The sequence below is a fragment of the Gobius niger genome, assembly GCF_951799975.1.
Source record: "Gobius niger genome assembly, chromosome: 9".
Taxonomy (NCBI): Eukaryota; Metazoa; Chordata; class Actinopteri; order Gobiiformes; family Gobiidae; genus Gobius; species Gobius niger.
The window spans coordinates 7,299,886-7,315,344 of record NC_136860.1 but is presented as its reverse complement, the minus strand read 5'-3'; positions in this window follow the sequence as shown (position 1 = coordinate 7,315,344).

Here is a 15,459-nt window from a genome sequence, read left to right as displayed (position 1 = left end):
ACAAAAACTATGGAGTAAATCAATATTGCAACAAAGAGACTTTGAATGTCCAGAACAGCGCAATAAAACCAAAGCAGTTTTATTACTATTGTTATAATAATAATCTTTATCCCCGTGTTTGGGTCGGTGCTCTGCTTTCTCCAATCAATCCAAAACATGTACAGTAGGCTTCAACCTGTAGCATTGGCAGTAATCCTGACCAAGATCCTGGTTCAAGATCTGGAGATGGGTTTAATGCAGAGGACAATAAAGTTCAGATATTACCATTAAAGCCTTACTGGTTTGGGATCAAAAGAAGATCCATTGATACCAAAAAGGAAATTCACAAAGACGAAACCGAGATATGAAAAGATTTGAAATCAAAGGATGACAGAGACTAAAGTTGGACTAAACCAAGATCAAGCCAGGATTAGCTTTTACAAAATACAAACTTTAACAAAAAAAGCAGCATTTGTACCAGCAGGAGAATCTGTGGTGAAATATTAAAAAAAACGATCACATTGTGAGTCAGTCTAACCCTGAGCAGAAGCAGACAGTATTGTACAGTACCATTGGTCCTGGGCAGCTCTCTCAGACTGCAGTCAGTGCGGCCGTGCCAGCTCTTTTTAAAACACTCAGCCGCAGGTGACCTCATGCTCGCCGCCATTTTGTGTCTGAACAACACGGGTCGATGTGGAAGCCTTTGGGGAACCTTTGTTTTGAATCTCCGTCCATAAGCACTTGAACTTGGGAAGTTCAAACTCTTCTTGAGTAACTTTTTAGTAAACTGAGGAGGATTCGGTGAGTTTACCAAGGCTCTGTGGTTTGAGGGGTTTAACAGTTAAATGTTTAAATGTTAATCATCGGCCCTGAGAGAGAGACTTTTACCCAAACTACAGTCACTGTCTATTAATCCTTCCTCACAGGTGAAGAACCAGGGTGTGATCTTAAGAATAATAATTAAGAATATCACAAAGATAGAAATTTGATTTGATTTGAAGATAGGTTTTTACTATCTGAAGAACATAGCCAGAGTCCGCCCCATTCTCTCTCGGGCCAACACGGAGACGCTCATGCATGCTTTTATGCCCTGCTTTCTGGTCTCCCCAAAAAGAGTATCTCAGGTTTACAACTTTTACAAAATTCAGCAGCTCGTGTCCTGACGAAAACCAGGAGGCGGGACCACATTACACCGGTTTTAGAATCGCTGCATTGGCTCCCCGTGTGTTTCAGGATCGATTTTAAAGTTCTTTTAATGGTTTTTAAATGTCTTAATGGTCTTGGTCCTTCTTATCTTTCAGAACTGCTTTTACCTTATGAACCTTCACGGCCCCTTCGCTCCTCCGGCAGGCGTCTCCTAGTTATTCCTAAAGTCAACAAAAAGACTCATGGTGAGGCGTCTTTCCAATATTACGGCCCTCGCCTCTGGAACCACCTGAGGAGGAGCTCAGGGCTGCAGAGAACGAAAATGTTTTTAAGAGCAGCTCAAGACCCACCTTTTTAGCTTTGCTTTTAACTGACTAATCAATTTATTTAATCCTAATATATAAAATGTATATATATGGGAGGTTGTACCAGGCGCATTGTTTTAAATGTTGTAATCTGTAAAGCACTTTGTGATACCTTTCGGTATGAAAAGCGCTTTATAAATAAAGTTTGATTGATTGATTGATTGAAAAGTTACAGCCGTGGTTCTCGGAACAGATACAGGTACAAGGCTCGGATTTGTCTGATTCTATTCAGGTTTTTGTCCTATTTTGGGTAAGCTGTTAAAAGCATTTGGGTAAAATACAAAAGATGACGCCATTTTGTCTGATGTCATGAAAATCATTAGACCAAAGCAGTGGTGCCCAAAGTGTGACACGGGCAAGTGTGGCAAGAGTGTCTGCTTAAACTATCCATCCATCCTTCTGTTTTCTTCCACTTTGTCCGGGGCCGGGTCGTGGAGGCAGGAGTCTTAGATGCCCAGACCTCCTCCAGCTGTTCGCGGCGACACCAGGCCAGCTCGGAGACATAGTCCCACCAGCGAGCCCTGGGCCTTCCCCAAGGCCTTGTCCCAATAGGACATGCCCATAACACCTCCCGAGGGAGTCGACCAGGAGGCATCCGGAACAGATGCCCTAGCCACTTCAGCTGGCTCCTTTCGACGTGAAGGAGCAGCGACTCTACTGTGAGCTCCTCCCTTGTAACTGAGCTCCTCACCCGATCTCGAAGCCAACCTGCGAAGGAAACTTATTTCGGCTACTCGTATCCGTGATCTTGTGCTTTTTGGTCATTACCCAAATCTCATGATCATAGGTGAGGGCGGGAAGCTTTGTTCACCGACTCAGCTCCCTCTTCACCACAACAGTCTGACGCTGATCCGTCTCTCGAGCTCACGCTCCATCCGTCCCTCACTCGTGAACAAGACCGCGACATACTTGAACTCCCCCACCTGAAGCAAGGACTCCCCACTGACCTGTAGAGGGGAAGCCACCTTTTTCCGGTGGAGAACCATGGCCTCGGATTTGGAGGTGCTGATCCTCATCCCGGCCGCTACACACTCGGCTGCAAACCGCCCCAGAGCAGCTGAAGGTCATAATTTGTTGAAGCCAACAGAACAACATCGTCTGCAAACAGCAGAGATGAGATCTCTGAGGCTCCCAAACCGGACATCCTCCGGCCCCTGGCTGCGCCTAGAAATTCTGTCCATAAAAGTAATGAATAGAACCGGTGACAAAGGGCAGCCCTGGCGGAGAGCAACAACAGGGAACAGGTCTGACTTACTGCCGGCAATGCGAACCAAGCTCCTGCTGCAGTCATACAGGGAATGAACAGCCCTAAGCAGAGGGCCCCGGACCCCATACTCCCAGAGCACCCCCCACAGGGCATCACGAAGGACACGGTAGAACGTTTTCCCCAGATCCACAAGAAATATGTACTGGTTGGATGAACTCCCACAAACACTTGAGCACCCAGTGAAGGGTATTGAGCTGGTCCAGTGTGCCATGACCAGTATGAAAACCGCATTGTTCCTCCTGAATCCAAGGGTCGACTATCGGCCGGATCCTCCTCTCTAGAACCCTGGAGTAGACCATACCGAGGAGGCTGAGGAGGGTGATCCCTCTGTAATTGGAGCACACCCTCTGATCCCCGTTTTTAAAGAGAGGGACCACCACCCTGGTCTGCCAATCCAGGGGCACTGTCCCCGACTGCCACATGATGTTGCAGAGACTTGTCAGCCACAACAGTCCTACAACATCCAGAGACTTAAGGTACTCTGGACGAATTTCATCCAACCCCGGAGCCACCGAGGAGCTTTCTAACGACCAAGGTGACTTGAGCTTGAGTCCCCAGCCTGTACTTCCTCATTGGAAGACGTGACAGAGGGGTTGAGGAGATCCTCGAAGTTCTCCTTCCACCACCCGACCACATACCCAGTCGAGGTCAGCAGCTTGATCATATTTTTATTAGTCATATCATGTAAACATTCCAGGAGGAATAAGTGAGTACACCGCCTGATTTCACTGGACTGCAGCAGTTTTGTAAAGAGGAATGGTCCAAGATTCATCCTGATCATTCTGAGCGTCTAATCTGCAACTACAGAAAAGCAGTTGTTGCAAAAGAAGGGTCATCCAGCTATTTAATACAAGGGTTCACTTACTTATTCCACGCTGTTGCGAATCTCTCAAAATATTTTGGGAACAGTTTGTTTCACGTGCTGCAGTTCAGCGAGATTCAGGCGGTGTATTTAGTTATTCCTCCCTCTCCTGTGAATGTTTTCATGTAATGGCCAATATTATTGGCCTGAGGAAGACCCTGCCGGGTCCAAACGTTATAAACCTTCTCCAAGGATTTGATGGTCTATGGGAATTTCTTTATTAGATGTTATGGTCAAAAACATATGATACAATGTAAATGTTTGGGTGGTTTTAGTTCAAACAGACACTGTTTACTCATTATGATTTTCATTGACCAATTTAGGCAGAAAAGTGAAAAATTCCAAACGGTGTACTTACTTTTTCCTCCCACTGTATGGTAATATTTCTGCGTAATTAAAACCTCTAAAAGTAACGGTAGGTTTACACAGAACGACAACACAAAAAAGGAACATTTGCAGTGGCAACTAAAGCCTTTCAGACTTGAGCACCAGCTGTATGCACAGGGCTTTGGGGATGAGGGTAGAACTCCAATATTTTTGTAATTTCAAGTACGGGTTGAAAAAGCTCTAACACTGTTGCGCCTTCCTAAACAGTTCCGCAGATTCACGCTGATGCCTAAATTCACAAAATAAAGTGCAAGATTAATTCACAATGGAGTAGTGCAGTTGGGAAATAACAGACATTTTCTTCCTCTTGCCTGAGGAAAAATGACCTTATAGTGAGAAAAATGTGTTCCATTGAATTACTCGTCTGCTTTAGCTACTGTTTGTTTAGGTAAAACTTTGGGACAACCCTCACTGGCGTGGACAGACACCTATGATCCAGGACGTGGACATTTGATGAAGAAAAGATTTAGGACGGTGAGGACCACACAAGCTGCGAGTGAAGCATCATTCATTCACTGAGTGAAACCTCAGAGGAGGAGCTGCAGGTGCTGCAGGGAAGGACTCATGAAAATCTAAGTTGCACTGTTATTTCTGACCAGATCATTTGTCTGACAGTTTATAGGGAGGTTTAAACCTAAAATGAAGAAAACATAAAAGGAAAGGTACAAAACACAAGTCATCTCTTTCTTAGAGATTCAAAACAAAAATAGGCTAGGTATAGTGATTATCTTTTCACTTTAAATTCAAATCCAAAAGCACAAATTCCTTCCATGCTTCTTTGTTTCTTTGTCTTTTGGTAATATTCTCCATAAAACAATAAAATCTAATGACCTACTTTCTTTTTTAGATTAAAAACAATGTTTATAAGTGTCTGTTTGCAACCTTGTCTCCTCTGTCAAAAAGTCCAGAATCCACCTGCACACTCCTGACTTCAGACCAGGTGGAAAAGGCCTCACTGTGGCATTCGAGTTTGTGATGGTTTTCTGACCTCGTTCTTGAAAGACAACGCACAGGGTAAATCTGTACTGAATGAGCTCCCCACATCCTTTTTGAGGCCGCATTTGGGTCTATTCCTAAGTATCTGCACTTGGACCCGTCCCATCCTGCACCTCGGCACGCAACCCAGATAAGTCCCTAGGGCGGGTCTGAGTGCGGGGTCCCGGATGCCGTAAGTGAGAGCAGAGAGGCAGCGCGGCATCAGAACCGTGAACACATACACGTAAGCAAACCGTCGTTGTCCCCTGCAGCACCGCGACACGGCCACGAAAATGTGCATGTTCATCATTGAGACCAGGTTCAGGCCGAGCTGGAACAAATGCAAAAGCAATGTGTACCGCGTCTTCTCCACCTGTGCTCTGTCTCCCGACGCCAAGCAGGCGACCACCATCACGGCCACAAAGGAGCTCGAGATGACCAGCGCGGACAAAGTGAACAGGACATAACTGTACATCGTTTCGTACTCATAGGATTTCGGACCTAAGTACATGGCTATAATGCCGCAGAACTGTCTCATCTGCAGGTCAGGAAGCTTATGAAACGGGAACTCCAGTAAAAGCAGAACTTGGATTAAAACATTTAGACTGGCAACAGTCCAGATCAGGAAAACAACAATGAAGGTGTTCCTGAGAGTGACCAGAGTGCAGTGTCTAAAGGGGAAACACACAGCAACGCAGCGTTCTAGAGACATGAAGATCAGCACAAGAGGAGAGATCTGATTGGTGACCTGAGACAACATGGTGAGGCATCCACACAGAGGATAGGAGATCAAGACCTTTAACGCAGCAAGCAAATAGAGAGTCTGTGCCTGAGCTATGAGCAAGGTGTCAGCCAGCACAAGGTTGAACAGAAGGACGTAGCGTGGACACTGGAAGAACACGGGTTTGCTGTGCAGGAGGAAGAGGATGGTGCCGTTGATGATGAAGAACACACAGCAGGGTCCAGACGTCATCATCGAGAGCAGGATACGCTCCATGAACTCATCGGTTGAGGAACGAGAGGAGTTGGAACGGCCTTCCATCGGTCAGAGTCTCTACAAAACAAACAGTTTTAGTGTCAAACTCTTATGCTTTCAGTGAGTATTTATTAATAATCTCAAACAGATCTTGATGATTATCTTATATTTTGTTGGTTAGAAGACCAACAAAGAGACCAACAGGCCCGTTTCATTGTGAGGCTGTCCTTCTGTGGATCCACCACCTGCACGAGGAGTCATAAGGGGCTGGTGCAATGTGATTTGGGCAGCTCGGACGGCCCCCGCGACCCGGCAATGGACAAGTGGAAGAAGATGGATGGATGGATGGATGGATGAACAACCTGGCTGTGCTAGGATTAAAAGTTCCAACAAAAACCAAGATGCAAAATGGATAAATAAAGTAATAGAATTAAAAAAATGTAAAGGCTGTACAAAGATTAACAAAACTAACGGGTGTCCTCAAATTAAGTCGCAGAAGGCCTAAAACCAAAAACAAGTGAAAAACAAAATGAGACACAATCTAAAGTAACCGAACTAAAAACGAGTGCTCCTAAAACTCAAAGTCTTTACGACAGTGCTGAAGGCCAGCTGCCCTAAATGTCCTCACGTGGGGCCTTTTATAGGTGTGGCTGCAGCCAATGGTTATTTAGGGACAAGGAACGAGCAGCCAACCAGAACAGAGCCGGAAACCGGTCCTCCAATCCCAGGCCAGAGCTCACACAGCAGGTTTCCATGGAAGGAAAGAGAAAAATAGCCACACAAACAAAACTAATACAAAAAGGAGGGAGACTGGAGGCCTGGGGACATAACAATGGTAGGGATGGGTCATTACGTATTTATGGATACGACTACTCATATCAAGAGCGTCTCGCTGCAGACGTACCACATGACTTACTGCCTCTTGTCCCTACATGTGAGACCGTGTTTACTCCAGACTCAGTACTTCTATCTGCTGCTCAACAGGTAAACTTTATTCATGTTGATTTGGTGCTTGTAAAACGCTGCTTTGAGTGATAGTGCAGCTGCAGTAATACTAGCTTTTATAAAAGTGCATGAAAAAAAAACGAGGCTAGTTTTGGATTAAGTGTGAAAGGGCTGTGGACGAGTCTTGCTGATTGTTTGAGGCTTTCGCTGGACTCATTTTTATTATGCTAATGTGGTCGCTAGCATTGCATTTAGTAATGACTCTGCAGAAACATGACCTTACTGTGATATTCTAAGTTCTTCAAATGTGGCATTTACATTGCAAAAGAATTCAGGTCAAGGCCAATCACTGTGTAAATACTGTAATATTAGTAAACTAGGCAAGTTTGTGTTTTAAACATTTAAATAATTAATAATCTTCTTCTTCTTCTTCTTCTTCTTCTTCTTCTTTTCACTTTACTATTTTTTTCTTAATTTTTCTTAAGGCAAAAACTGGAGTTTTAGTTTCACAGTTTCTTTCCATATTGTATTTCAAATGTTATGCTGAAATTATGTCACGTGTTTTTATAATGTAATATTTCTGTTTTCAGGGCAAACTATTGAAGATGGATTGCAAATTTCGATAGTAAATAATTCTTCTGTCTGCCAAGTCCAGCATGTTCAGCAATACAATAGTTCAAGTAAAGTTACTGTACAACAATGCTCATGTTTCATCTATTTACGTGTATTTTTTATGTGATGGTGTAATTCTTAAGTATGAAAATAGATTTTCTGGAAAACACTTCAACATCAATATCAATATTCAACGAAACATAACAGTTACACCAGTCAGTATAGTACATGATCATTGTCCACACAGGCAGAAAGAAGTCTCATGATGATGACAGGCTTTTCCCTGAAACAAAACAAGTTGTAAGCTGCCTATGCCATCATCATAGTCTAATGGTATTTCTATATCAATATGTTCCTTGCCTTTAGCCTGTGAGCCCCTCAAACGTCTCACTGAGCGTCTCCTAAGCTGTAGGAAAAGCAGATGACACCGTAGTTCTGGATTTGCAAATATTCAGCCCTGCAGACTCTGACCATAGTTGTTAATTGATGCATTTAATTTGTAAAAATATCATAGTATTCTTGTATGTTTATTTGAGCAGTTTATATTCTTTGTTTTTCACAAAATTTGCAGTTATTCATTACTGTAAGCTCAAAGGGTAGCCCGGCCTTAGCCATCCATAAACTCCGGTCAATGATAATTTCCCTACATGTACGTCTGGGTCTGATCTCAGTGGCCGCGTTACATCGGTTGAATTTCAACCTACCATTCAGTGAGCGGGGGAGGCGGGGCTTGTAGGTGTATTACGAAAGTAATGGAAGCTCTTCAATCCGTTGTGGCTCAGCTCACAAATATCCAGAAATTAAAATTGATGCCTTGGAATGTGCAAGGAACGTCCCCAAGAGTTGTGATAGAGTTGTGAAAGAGTTATGATAGAGTTGTGATAGAGTTGTGATAGAGTTGTGATAGAGTTGTGATAGAGTTGTGATAGAGTTGTGATAGAGTTGTGATAGAGTTATGACAGAGCTATGATAGAGTTATGATAGAGTTGTGATAGAGTTGTGATAGAGTTGTGATAGAGTTGTGATAGAGTTGTGATAGAGTTATGATAGAGTTATGATAGAGTTATGATAGAGTTGTGATAGAGTTATGATAGAGTTGTGATAGAGTTATGATAGAGTTATGATAGAGATATGATAGAGCTATGATAGAGTTATGATAGAGTTGTGATAGAGTTATGATAGAGTTATGATAGAGTTGTGATAGAGTTATGATAGAGTTGTGATAGAGTTATGATAGAGTATGATAGAGATATGACAGAGCTATGATAGAGTTATGATAGAGTTGTGATAGAGTTATGATAGAGTTGTGATAGAGTTATGATAGAGTTGTGATAGAGTTATGATAGAGTTGTGATAGAGTCGTGATAGAGTTATGATAGAGTTGTGATAGAGTTATGACAGAGCTGTGATAGAGTTATGATAGAGTTGTGATAGAGTTGTGATAGAGTTATGATAGAGATATGATAGAGCTATGATAGAGTTATGATAGAGTTGTGATAGAGTTGTGATAGAGTTATGACAGAGCTATGATAGAGTTGTGATAGAGTTGTGATAGAGTTGTGATAGAGTTGTGATAGAGTTGTGATAGAGTTGTGATAGAGTTATGACAGAGCTATGATAGAGTTATGATAGAGTTGTGATAGAGTTGTGATAGAGTTATGATAGAGTTGTGATAGAGTTATGATAGAGATATGATAGAGCAATGACAGAGTTATGACAGAGTTATGATAGAGTTGTGATAGAGTTGTGACAGAGCTATGATAGAGTTATGATAGAGTTGTGATAGAGTTGTGATAGAGTTGTGATAGAGTTGTGATAGAGTTATGATAGAGTTGTGATAGAGTTATGATAGAGATATGATAGAGTTGTGATAGAGTTATGATAGAGATATGATAGAGTTGTGATAGAGTTATGACAGAGTTGTGATAGAGTTATGATAGAGTTATGATAGAGTTGTGATAGAGTTATGATAGAGATATGATAGAGTTGTGATAGAGTTATGACAGAGTTGTGATAGAGTTATGATAGAGATATGATAGAGCAATGACAGAGTTATGACAGAGTTATGATAGAGTTGTGATAGAGTTGTGACAGAGCTGTGACAGAGCTGTGACAGAGCTGTGATAGAGCTGTGACAGAGCTGTGATAGAGCTGTTACAGAGTTATAATAGAGTTATGATAGAGTTGTGATAGAGTTGTGATAGAGTTATGATAGAGTTGTGATAGAGTTGTGACAGAGCTGTGACAGAGCTGTGACAGAGCTGTGATAGAGCTGTGACAGAGCTGTGATAGAGCTGTTACAGAGTTATAATAGAGTTATGATAGAGCTATGACAGAGTTTTGATAGAGTTATGATAGAGTTGTGATAGAGTTGTGACAGAGCTGTGACAGAGCTGTGATAGAGCTGTGACAGAGCTGTGATAGAGCTGTTACAGAGTTATAATAGAGTTATGATAGAGTTATGATAGAGGTATGATAGAGCTATGATAGAGTTATGATAGAGTTATGATAGAGCTATGATAGAGCTATGATAGAGCTATGATAGAGTTATGATAGAGTTGTGATAGAGTTACGATAGAGTTGTGGTAGAGTTATGATAGCTGCTTCATTCACTCGGGTGCATTACATACGTCACGACCAAACACTAGCGAAAATCAGATCCAATCGTTTCAAAGGAGTTCACCCCTCCCACTGATCACGGAGCTCAGTTGTGAAAGTCCAGACCCTTGTACGAAACGCATGAGCACGAGAGTATGATAAAACCTCAAAGGGAGAAGGCAGAAGGAAAAAGCTTAGGCCCTATATAGTAGGGGTGAAAAGTATTTGGTCAGTTCCAAATTGGATTTTCTATTGGATTTTGGCCAAATACTTTTTTTCTCAACTGCATGTACCTACCAGGGTTTCCGTTAGCCAGCTGTAGCATAGCATGTGACATGGAGAGCACTATGTTAGTTAGAGCAACTTTATTAACCTTCAACAGATCACGAACTGATACCAGCTTTTTCACACCTAATCCAAAACTATGTGACAGCAAAATGTTGAAATGATAAACTACGATGTCTATTTGCATCTGCAGAGAATGCTAACTTCAGTAGCTCAGTGCTGTTAGCCTCGTTTTTTAGTGTGTATTTTTTTAATACACATTCATAAAAGCTATTATTACTGCAGCTGCACTATCACTCAAAGTAGCGTTTTACAAGCACCAAATCAACATGGATAACATTTACCTGTTGAGAAGCAGAGAGGAGCCTCCAGGGCATCGTGAGAGCAGTGGAGATGATCTACAGAGCCCCTCTTCCCCCCATTAAGGACATGTACTACACCCGTCTCACCTACAAAGGGGACCCTACGCACCCATCACACAGTCTCTTCAAGGTAATCCTTCAGGGATGAGACTCTGGAATCCACGGGCCAGTTCCATTCCACTGAAGAACAGTGTCACACACCAGGCTATCAGGAAGCTGAATTCCCTCTCTTCCCTGCCCTCCCCGTGCTCCACAACATTGACGAGAATGAATTATTTCGATTCGTTGTGAAATGAATTGACAAATTAACGATTAAAACTCTGGTGCCTGCAGCTTGGCCTCTTCCCACACTAAATGTGGCCGCTGACTGTCTACGACATTCCCATTTCCAAGGTTGAAAAGGTGAAGCAGCTGGTTAGCTTTTAAGTCAAGAAGTGGCTTGGTATTCCCAGGTACAGGTACAGTACCAACACAGCACTGTATGGAAAAGGAGCATTAGAGCTACCTGTGTCCAGCCTTACCGAGGAGTTCAATTGTGCCAATGTGAGGCTTGAGATGATTCTGGCAGAGTCTCAAGACACTGTAGTTGCCAGAACTGCCCCTTCATTGTTGACTGGAAGAAAGTGGTCCCCAGCTGTGGAATCAGAGCAAGCGAAATCTGCTCTTAGGCATCAAGAAATTGTCGGGCGTGTACAGTTGGGGAAGCAAGGCCTAGGATCTGTGGAAAATGCACCATTCTGGCACAAAGCAACTCCTTCACAATGTCGAGGTCTAGGCCTGGAGGAGAAACGCAAACAGGAGCAGGTGCTGAGGCATACAAAGGCAGTTTCACAGGTGAAACAGGGCCAATGGACACAGTGGTAGGAGGTAGAAAAGAGGAAACTCTCCTGGAGGGAGCTGTGGGGGATGGAGGCATTCTGAGCCAGCTTCCTCATTTGTGCAGTTTATGATGTTCTACTATCACCAACCAACCTCCGGCAGTGGCATGGGGAGGATGCCACCTGCTCGCTTTGTCCCTATCCAGCCAATATAATGCACATCTTGGTTGGCTGTAAAACAAGCTTGTCACAAGGATGATACACATAGCGGCATAACCAGGTGTCAAGGTGCTTGGCAGCCAACCTTGAGGCCAAACAGCCACAAATACCCTCCCGTTCCAGTAATGGTCTTCGTTCGTGCTGATGCAACACCAAGGACATCACAGAGATCCAGTTCATCTTTATTCATGTTGAGGAGGCTAGCCGTTGGCTGTGAGTGAATAGAAGGGACAGCATCTAGGCCTGTTGGCAGCAACAGTAGTGTAGCGAGGGGGGCACACCTGGGGCGCTAGGTGCTGCCGATGAGCCCTCTGGAGGTGTTGTGGGTTAATCATCGAAACACTCGTGAAGGAAGGTGCCCACCTGATGACTCCATCGAAGCCAGTGATCCTCTGCACTTGTCTCAATAGCTCTCCTATTTCCAGTTCACAGTACAACCACCTTGTGATATGTGGATTCCCAGGATTGTATCATCCAGTCCTTAACCTGAGCAAAAAGTTGATCGCAAGCCCACCCATGATTAGCATTCCTGCGATAATCTGCGTTTTAACCACAGCTGCTCTGGGGTAGACTGTTGGAAGCGAAGCTGCCAATCTGCACCATCAGCCCCTCCAACCCTTCACGCCATTCGCACAGGCAGTAGGTGGTGTTAAGGACATAACAACAGTGTGCATTCAAATCACCAACCTTCCAAAGATGAGATGACCTGCTGTACCATCTGAGCCACACACTCCCCAAAATGACACAGCAGGACATTTCAGAAGAGATGCAATATAGATGAATATAGTTCATGAGAGATAATAGAGCTCTAAAAGTTAATCAAATTAAAATGTAACAACGTTTCTCAGAGCTCTGTAGATACCCGTACAAACTGTACAAGCTGCTGCTAAATGAATAAATGTGAATCTCTTTGAAATGAGAAGGAGATGGCCCATTATTCGTGCAACATAACATACAGTGCCTCTCGTAAGTATTCATACACCTTGAACTTTTGCACATTTTGTCATGTTTACAACCCTAAACATAAAGATTTTATTTGGATTTTTTTTACGGAACGTGCACACACAAGCAACAGACAACTGTGAAGTGAAAGCAAAATGATACATGATTCTGTTATTTTTCAAAAAATAGAAAAGTGAAAAGGGGCGTGCATAAGTATTCATACAGCATTTTCTGAGTGCATTAAATTGGCCTAACCATTAAATAGAGGCCACCTGTGTGTAATCTGCTCTGTATAAATACAGCTGTTCTGTGAGGGCGTCAGAGCTGTGGTTGGAGTGTATTGTTCACTAAACAACATCATGAAGGTCAAGGAGCACCAGAGAGGTCAGGGACAAAGCTGTGGAGAAGTTTAAAGCAGCGTTAAGTTATACAAAGATTTCCCAAGATTTAAACATCTCCCAGAGCACTGTTCAATCCATCATTCAGAAATGGAAAGAGTAAAGCACCCCTGCCAACTTACGAAGACGTGGTTGTCCACCAAAAATATCAGACCGAACAAGGAGAGCACTAGAAAGAAATGCAACCAAGTGCCCCAAGATAACTCTGGAGGAGCTGAAGACCTGCCGCTGAGCTGGGGGGAATCTGTACATGGGACAACTATAAGTCGCACTCTACACAAATCTGGCCTTCATGAACGAGTGGCAAGAAGAAAGCCATTATTGAAAGGAGGCCATAAGAAATCCCGTTTGAAGTTTGCTAGAAGTAGGGCTGGGTATCGTTCGTTTTTTTTCGATACCACTACTTTAATGATACCTGCTTTTCGGTACCGGTGCCTTAACGGTACTTTTTTCGATACCTATGTTATTTTATTTGAGTTAAAATAATGTGCATAGGAAAAGTATCGTTCAGGAGGAAGTCCAAACACGGCACATCAGAAAACAGGCCGCAGCAGCGTCACCTGTAACTTCATTCTTTGAGCAGAATTCTCACTAAAGCAGTGATAAAAAGAGAGAAAGGACATTATTACCTCCTGAGCTGCAGGAAAAGACCAGATCCACATCAGGCACCGTTTTCTTTCAGCTAAACTTTTCTAAACACAATGCACTGTTCGACGAAGTGAAAGCTCCTCACACGTCAAAGATCTGTTACATAGTGAGAGCGCTCACTCTGTCACTAAAAATGTACCATAACTGTTCCAAAAATGGCTAATGCAGAGTGAGCGCTGACCTTTTCCAGAGACAATCTTTGATCCCAAATGCTCCGGTGCAGCTGGAGTTTAAACAACAGCGCGTAACTTCAGGCTCTGCGGGGCTAAAGCTAAAGGTAAAGCCCATGTGTTCCTTGTTGTCACACCGTGTTGTCACTGCTTTTCTATTTGTCTAAGAGTCTGGGGGGGCATCGTGCTGTGGGGCTGCTTTTCCTCAGTGGGGACAGGGGAGATTGTAAGAATAGTTGGGAAGATGGATGGCGCCAAATACAGGGACATTTTGGAGGAAAACCTGCTGGAGTCAGCATGAGAACTGAGGCTGGGGCGGAGATTCACCTTCAGCAGGACAATGACCCGAAGCACAAAGCTAAATCTACAATGGAATGGTTTAAAAAAAACATATTAATGTGTTAGAATGGCCCAGTCAAAGTCCTGACCTAAATCCTATTGAAAATCTGTGGAAAGACCTGAAAGGTGCTGTTCACAAACGCTCTCCTTCTAATGTGACAGAGCTTGAGTCGTTTTGTAAAGAGGAATGGGCTAAAATGTCAGTCTCTACATGTGCAAATCTTGTAGAGTCAAACCCTAGAAGACTTGCTGCTGTTATTACAGCAAAAGGAGGTTCCACAAAGTATTCATTCATGCTGTATGAATACTTATGCAAGCCCCACTTTTCGGTTCTCTATTTTTTGAAAAATAACAGAATCATCTATCATTTTGCTTTCACTTCAAAGTTGTCGGTTACTTGTGTGTGAACGTTCAGTAAAAAAAATCTGAATAAAATCTTTATGTTTAGGGTTGTAAACATGACAAAATGTGCAAAAGTTCTAGGTGTATGAATACTTTCGAGAGGCACTGTATAATCTAAATCAGGGGTAAACAACGTCCGGCCCAGGGACCAACTGGCCCTCAATCAAAGATGATTTTGAGCAATAGTATTCCACAAATCAGAGATAAATGCCTATTAAAGTACAATAGAAATGTGAAAAATGCTGTCAATTCCTTCAAAATATACATGTACAATACCCATTTAGCCATATGTAATTATCCATCCATCCATCCATTTTCTTCCGCTTTATCCGGGGCCGGGTCGCGGGGGCAGCAGTCTCAGCAGAGATGCCCAAACTTCCCGATCCTCACACACCTCCTCCAGCTGTTCTGGGGGGACCCCGAGGCGACACCAGGCCAGCTCGGAGACATAGTCCCACCACCGTGTCCTGGGCCTTCCACGAGGCCTTGTCCCACTAGGACATGCCTGGAACACCTCCCGCGGGAGGCGACCAGGAGGCATCCGGAACAGATGCCCGAGCCACCTCAGCTGGCTCCTTTCGACGTGAAGGAGCAGCGACTCTACTCCGAGCTCCTCCCGGGTAACTGAGCTCCTCACCCGATCTCGGAGGGTGCGCCCAGCCACCCTGCGAAGGAAACTCATTTCGGCCGCTTGTATTCGCGATCTTGTCCTTTCGGTCATTACCCAAATCTCATGACCATAGGTGAGGGTGGGAACGTAGATC